This window comes from Bactrocera dorsalis, chromosome 4, assembly GCF_023373825.1.
Source record: "Bactrocera dorsalis isolate Fly_Bdor chromosome 4, ASM2337382v1, whole genome shotgun sequence".
Lineage (NCBI taxonomy): Eukaryota > Metazoa > Arthropoda > Insecta > Diptera > Tephritidae > Bactrocera > Bactrocera dorsalis.
Window position 1 is genome coordinate 74226186 of NC_064306.1, and position 7428 is coordinate 74233613.

A 7428-nucleotide genomic window follows, 5' to 3' on the forward strand; every position below is an offset into this window, starting at 1 on the left:
ATTTTAAAACAACCAATAAGTGACTAATAACAATTGCAATTAATGAGCAATTACTGCGCCTAAGTCCAAGCAACTGACTTGAAACCACATTTTACCAATATCAGGGACTGAAGACGGACAGAAACAAATAATCATAAATAAAAATAGAGAAACCATTGTGTAATGAAAATCCATTTTTATCACTTTGTCTTAATTCATTTCTTATATTTGTACATTTGAAGAATTCTTCTTCTACAAATAATCGCTAAACATCGGTTGAATTGCGATTTAGCGTTGAAGGCCTAGGCTACATTGCAATTGACAGGCTTTGGCGGCATAGCAAAGAACTTACTTGAATGCACTTTCGCTATGTCAATTGAATTCAGTCCTTGGCAAAGCCGCAGCATCATCACCGAGCCGTGAATTCGAATAATTCGGAAAATAAATGGCACTTTATTTGCAGCACCGACAGCTTCTAAGTGCTCATCCCACATTTTCCGTTTTTGTCATGGTTTCTGCCATTCACACTGCACTATTGTGATTGTATGTACGTTTATTTACCATTTCGATTGCGTTTTTTTTTATCGTCGCAAGTCTAATTTTCAGTTCTATTCCGCATTCGACTTGCCGATGCCAGTGCCACGAGGCACCAATTACCCGCCAAAAGAGACGGCGGTTTCCAATTTGATGCGCTGATGACGCGCGGAAACTAAGGCAATAACATTGCATTAAGATATGTTTGCTCTGTAGCTGGACTGCTGGATCTTAGAAGTAGAGGCGACGTTAGTGCATTCACAAGAAAAACCAAAAATGCAATTTTATTTGACGTTGCTTGTAATGACGAAAACAAAGCGCATCGCATTCAGCAGCTGTTGAACTGTAAATCTAGACAGCGATGAACAACGAACTTTCGTAGCACTTCTGGTTGTGGATCGTGACATTAGCTTGTTAACCGGTTTGACTGGGACGCAGTACGCAACCATGCAGCAACGTTAAAAATCGCAGATTAACTAAACCAATATCGATTACTGATGATTCGCCGATTGATTCCATCGTACTAGTAATGACTCAAGTCAACGTGAAGCAGTTTAATGAGGGCAGGATAATTACTTATCACGATTTTAGCGCAAATGAAATGCTTCGACAAGCGATTTGCATTGCAATATAAGAGAGTGAAGCATATAGTTCACTCTGTCATCGTCAACTTCTCGCGTCAAATAATTTTAAATTGAAGTTTTACAACAATTACGGTACATGATTAAAGATCTCAGTGTAATGCCCAATATTTAAATATCATTAAAATGATCATGGGAATCTACCGATCGTCTTATTATTCCACGTATACTAAAGAGGGGTTTTTCAACTGCCTTATTCCGCTCTTCCTACTTCACCCATTTTCGGCTCGGTTTCGGTTTAATCACGTGCAACCTGCACAGTTTTCTTCGTTAATAGTAGATTTTGTTTTATAAGAAAGTTGTCTTAAAACCCTACTAATATTATATTTATATAATGGTTCCTTGGTTTTTAGTCTTAACTGTTGCCTGCAGTGTTCCAAAGAAATAATTTCAAAGTGAGTCTCTGTAATCATTGCAATCAATCTACAACCATACAGACTCTATAATACGCTTCAGACTCTTAATTCACAATCTGGTTACCATAACAAATTTTAACTGTTATTAATAGTCTGTCATTATATATGAAAGAATTACACGACGAATTGATAGAGAGAGTCCGTCGGAGCATCTGTGCAATCATTAATACGAAGGCTTCAATTCGCAGCTTTGATACATTTAGGAATAAACAATTTTATTTGTATACGAGTATATACATATACGAGTAAACTGACAAATAAAGTACTAAGTGCATCTGCCAGGACCTAAAAGTATGAAATTGTTAAGTGATTACAGTCAACCAGAAGGTCGTAAACTAGGCATATGGCGTTAGGAAGACATATGAACCGATTTGTAAATTTCATGCTCACTTAATACCAATAAATTATATTAACCGTCATATTGATCAATATATTCTGCCAACTGAATTCAATAAGCAAAACTTTTAGCTTGAGCTTAGCTTTGAGAATGCATTCCCAAAGCGAATCTGCTATCCACGCAAGAAAGTTTAAACGGGTTTCTTAAGATTTCCGTTGCGGTCTTTATTATTTCCTTTTGTGCTCTTGGAAGTATAAGTAGATATAGCTATTCTTCCTGATACAACTCAGCTTAGTCGTCCTTAAAACAATCTGCGTTAAGCTAAATAATATCGGTAGCTTCTGAACAGGCAAAGGTGTGAATTCGTTATTCATACCTATAGCCGCGAATTCTATGGCTTCAAAGAATTTCATAGACACTGAGTGAGATTGGGAAAAGACAATGAATGACATACAAAACCTCAACATCGGCCCCAGAATTAATTGTTATGATTTATAGGTAATCTATAGCTATCTATGTAACATAAAAAAAAGGGGACCGCGCCGCATGCTTTGGAACCCCAAATTTTTGTCAAATTTAACAAATTTTGCATTTTTAACAACTTTGCAAATAAAATGCACGCAAAGCGAACGTCACAACAATAAATACACATACGTACTGCTTGTCAAATTCGATGGCGAAATTGCCGGAGCAGCAGCAATTCAATGGGGCGATGCCGGCCCTCACCCGCAGAGGCATGCGGCAAATTGGATTATGTCACACAAGTTTTGATAGAAACTTTGAACGCTTTAGCATTTCTGCACTCACATAACTAAAAGTATTCCATTTTTCATTTATTGTTATTGCCGGCACTACAAGTGCCACTTGCCCCAAACTGCTTGTTCCACCGCATCGGCGACAACGCCGAAAGTGGGCATTTTCAACAAACTGTAGGCAAACTCAATTTTCGCATGTGCATGCATGTGTGTGTGTCCGTGTGTATATCCCGGTACTCGCGAGCATAAAAAGTAGGCTGTCTGCCGTAAAAAGGAACAAAAATAAAATAAATAAAATAATGCTCAGCAACAAAATCAAAAACAACGGTGAGTGTTGCCAGCTTAAGTGATCGCGCTCGAACGCGTGAAAATCCACAAATTCTGAATTCAAAGTGCGTCGCTCGGCAGCCACTGGCGTTGCAGCGCTGCTTGCGATGTGAGTGATGGCGATGGGAGCAGCTGAACTCGTTCTAGCTGGCTTGGCCAGCTTTCCGAGTTATTGTTGGAGAGATTCGAAGGCAAAATTGAAAATTTGTCAACAATTTTCATAACAAAAAACCCTCACACGTTACCCAAATTACAGTGGACGTGAGCAACCCGACACACATTGCACACATTCCAACAGTGCCACAAGGTTGACTGCCTCAAACTCACTAGTCTTGTAACTAGGACTAACAAATGAAATTAAATACAAAAATATGTATGCACACATTTTACTCCACTTAAAGCGACATTCGATTCAAGATATAATTAAAACACGGTTAGGGAAAAATACCCATTTGCGTCTATTTAAATAACCAATTATAAAAAGTCTAGTTTTAGCTTTATATTCAGTCAGGTAGAACCAACTTTGCATTAGAGGACACTTACTTGTCAGAGCATTAACAAAGCAGTTTAATTGTACCTAGGAAGCAATGCAGTAAGCTTTCCGGAACCAGTGAGAACCAAAGTAGATTGGACTGTGGGGATGTACTCTCAAAGCTAGCGTGCGCAAGGGTTAGTGCTGTGCGTATGTGAGAACGTGTAAGTACGTGCATACTAGTATTTATATGCCAATGCAGCTGTGAATCGCAACAAAAAAAGCTTTTAGTGGAGTCAATATGAGACAATCAAGTTAAAAGTTCCGCTGTTTCATATAGAATTTAGTGCGTTGACAAAAGTTACTTTTGTACTCTTGTAAGACGCTGCGCTGGGCAGTTTTTAAAAGAATGTTTGAGTAAATTAAAAATATTAGATCAAATGATAAGAAACCCAGTATTTTTCCAATAAATTAATTCATCTATATCTCGCATTGCACGTGTGTTGAAACTGCTTAACATTGTTTGAACACACATCAAAAATTAATACTACTAAAATAAAGGGAATACGCAAGCCAAATGATCCTGATGGAGTTGAAATCAATCATTCAGAGTTTTAATTTCAACGGTGCCATGCTCACCGACGACCATGCTCTAGAAGACCAATTCTCGAAAATATCGACAAAATAATGGAAATAGCAAAACCCGATCGTCATATAAGTACTGTTTCGATTTTACGGGAGCTAATACTATGTTCCCACCAAATATTTTAAGTGATTAGATTACATTTAATCTTTTCACTAATTTAGGCGTTCTTACTGCCGTTGGACAGATGTTAAAACAGATGTTTTTGCCATTCCCTATAATTGAAATAATGGACGCATTTTTTTTATTTGGGGAAATCGATTTTCAGGTGAATTCAAGATTCATTGTGTTTAATTTATTTGTTTGTTTACATTCTTTGTAGTGCCTTAATCAGCTGTGATAATGTAATAGATTTCCAATACTGATAAGTAGATGGCGCAAAATCAGAGTCGCACCGACAGATTTAAAGTGGATCAGTTTCAAATCACTTCAACAAATCGCATATGACCACTTGGGATGAAAATACAAAATCTGTGGGAATACCCGTTCAACATTATACTTCTGTCAATTGTTTGAGCTTATTTCCTAATATTTCAAAAATTTCTCAACTCTTGGGCTAACTAAGGCATCGATTTGAACCTATTCGCTACCTGAATTAATTATTGCCACATATTATTTAATACTTTAGCAGCAACTTATGTATATTACTTTTATGCCACCAATACCATTCGGGACCGAATCATTTTGGAGGCAGATTAATCGAAACGGCCGCAATATATGCCACATAAAAAATATATATGTATATATATACTCCATCTGTTTCCTCTGTCTGTATGACTAAGTGGAAAACCAAAGCCGCAGTCGTGAAATTCATATTCATAGAGCTATCGATGCGCATTCTCGAAATAGAGCATCTGTTTAGCCACAAATTAATCAGAAGAAGGTTGTAGAACATTCACCAATGTTGCACTCCAAAGATGGTCTCTTAGATGAGCTTTCTCAAAGGTGAGGTGGTCGAAGGGAAAACAAATAATTTATTGGGAAATTCCCACAACTTTCCGCACTTTATGAATATTCATCACTCATGTCTATTTACTGCAATAAAAGTTTCCAAATTTACGCAACCGACCCAACCATTTTGTGCGCAGCTCCATCGCTTTCGACGGCCGGCGCTAACTTAAGTGCGAATGTCGAACGTAATCGTAATGCACACAAGCCACCGCATAGCGCCACATATGTGTCCAGTGCTCCTAGCACACACTTCGATAAGATTGCCGAAGAATATTGAGAAGCAACTCACAATTTATCAAAGTAGCTCTTTATACGAAGACGAGCAGCCACAATCAACTGGGCTAATTCTACGGTCACAATTACTCGACTGGACGGGAGGGACGATAGGTCCGGACGAGGGGTCCAAACAAGTGAATTTATGTGGCATGTGTTCGTATAAACATGTGGTGAGCGCTTAACTATCTGTCAAGCATGACAGCAACAACCTAAGCCCTTGCAACTCTGGCATCATTTGCGTCCCATAAATGAAAATTCCCGACAAAAGCCATAAGTTTTGCTATAAATACAAACACACACGCTTGGAGAAAGCACGCAGCTAAACTACAGGGAAAGTGACTCGGTGTGGCTTACCGAACGGGTTGATGTTATTGTACTTCAGCTGAGTTTTAGGGATAAGAAAACTCTGCATAGTTGAAACTATCAAAATCCGGCATACAGTAAGCATAGATATTGGAAAAGTTTTAACACACTTTCCGAATTTTATCGAAGAAAGAGGCGCATCATATTTTTTACAATGATTGTCGTCGTCAAGAAATAAAAGATTTATCCAGACAGACAACGCTGCAATGCTCACACAAATTCTGCAACTGAGAGCACTTTTGTGAAAGAAACTTTGTTGCTTTGGTCGTAAAAAGTTACAGGTTGGATACCGCTAATTTCTTATGCATATACCCACGGTATGAGAAATGTCAAACGACCAATTCTCAAAACTGTTTGGAAAATTGGAGCATAGTAATTTAATAGTACTATAATAATTACATCTGTGAAGCTTTACAAATTTTATTATTTTTCGCAGCAAAAACACTGGATAATACAAGACATTTTATGCCATTACGGAAGCTTTCTTAAGTGTGTAAAAACGAATCTTGAGTCAAATTTGTGTTGGTCCGTTATAATACTGTTATACATAATGTAAAATAAAAATGTATATAATGACACACATACATATATAGAGCTTTAGCAAGGAATAATCACATGTTGTTTTGCATCTCGATTCCAAATAATACAGGGTAGGCCATTTAAAGTTGACCCATTTGTTTCCATTGTTAAAAAAAAAGAACAAAAGAAAACAATGTTTTTTGTTCATTTCAAAAATAATTTATTTTGGTCCAAGGGGATTTGTTTCAGCTAATATTTAAAAATTAGATAGCGTAAATGGGCACCTTTAGCTTTGACAGCTAAATGCACTCTTTTTTCGACATTTTCCATGACTTTGGCCAATGTTTCGGATGATATGGCGGCTGTTTCACGTCGAATGTTGGCTTTCAGTTGAGCTAAGGTCTTTGGCTTATTAGCGTATACCTTGGATTTCAAATAACCCCACAAATAAAAGTCTGGTGGCGTCAAATCTGGTGATCTCGGTGGCCAGTCAACATCACCATTTTTCGATATCAATCGCCCGGGGAAAAATGGTCGCAATAAATTGATTGTTGGTCGAGCTGTATGGCATGTAGCCCCGTCCTGTTGAAACCAGAAGTTATCCATGACATTTTCGCGAATAATGGGTATCACAAAATCCGTTATCATGGCTCGATAACGCTCACCATTGACTGTTGTCGTGGCTCCATCATCGTCTTCGAAAAAATACGGTCCGATGATCATATTCGCGCAAACACCGCACCAAACTGTTACTTTTTGGTCGTAAAGAGGCTGTTCTTCAATTAATTGAGGATTTTCGGTGGCATAAAATCGGCAATTTTGCTTGTTTACGCCTCCATTCAACGAGAAATGTGCCTCGTCTGACATGATGAGTTTTCGCCAAAAGTCAAGTTCGTTTTCAGCCATTTCGATGGCCCATTTGCCAAAATTAAGGCGTCGCGGATAATCAGCTGGGTTTAGTTTTTGTGCCATTTGAATTTTATATGGAAACATCTTCAAATCGTTATGAATTATGCGTCGGAGAGTGGTGCGAGAGATGTCTAATTCCTGAGAGCGGCGATAACTCGATGTCGATGGAGTCTCCTCAATACTGGCTCGTACAGCTTCGATATTTTCATCAGAACGTCTTGTGCGTTGTCTGGATGCATGACTGGCATTACTGAGATTACCGGTGTTCACAAATTTTGCGTATAAAGACTTAATTGTGTTCTTAAC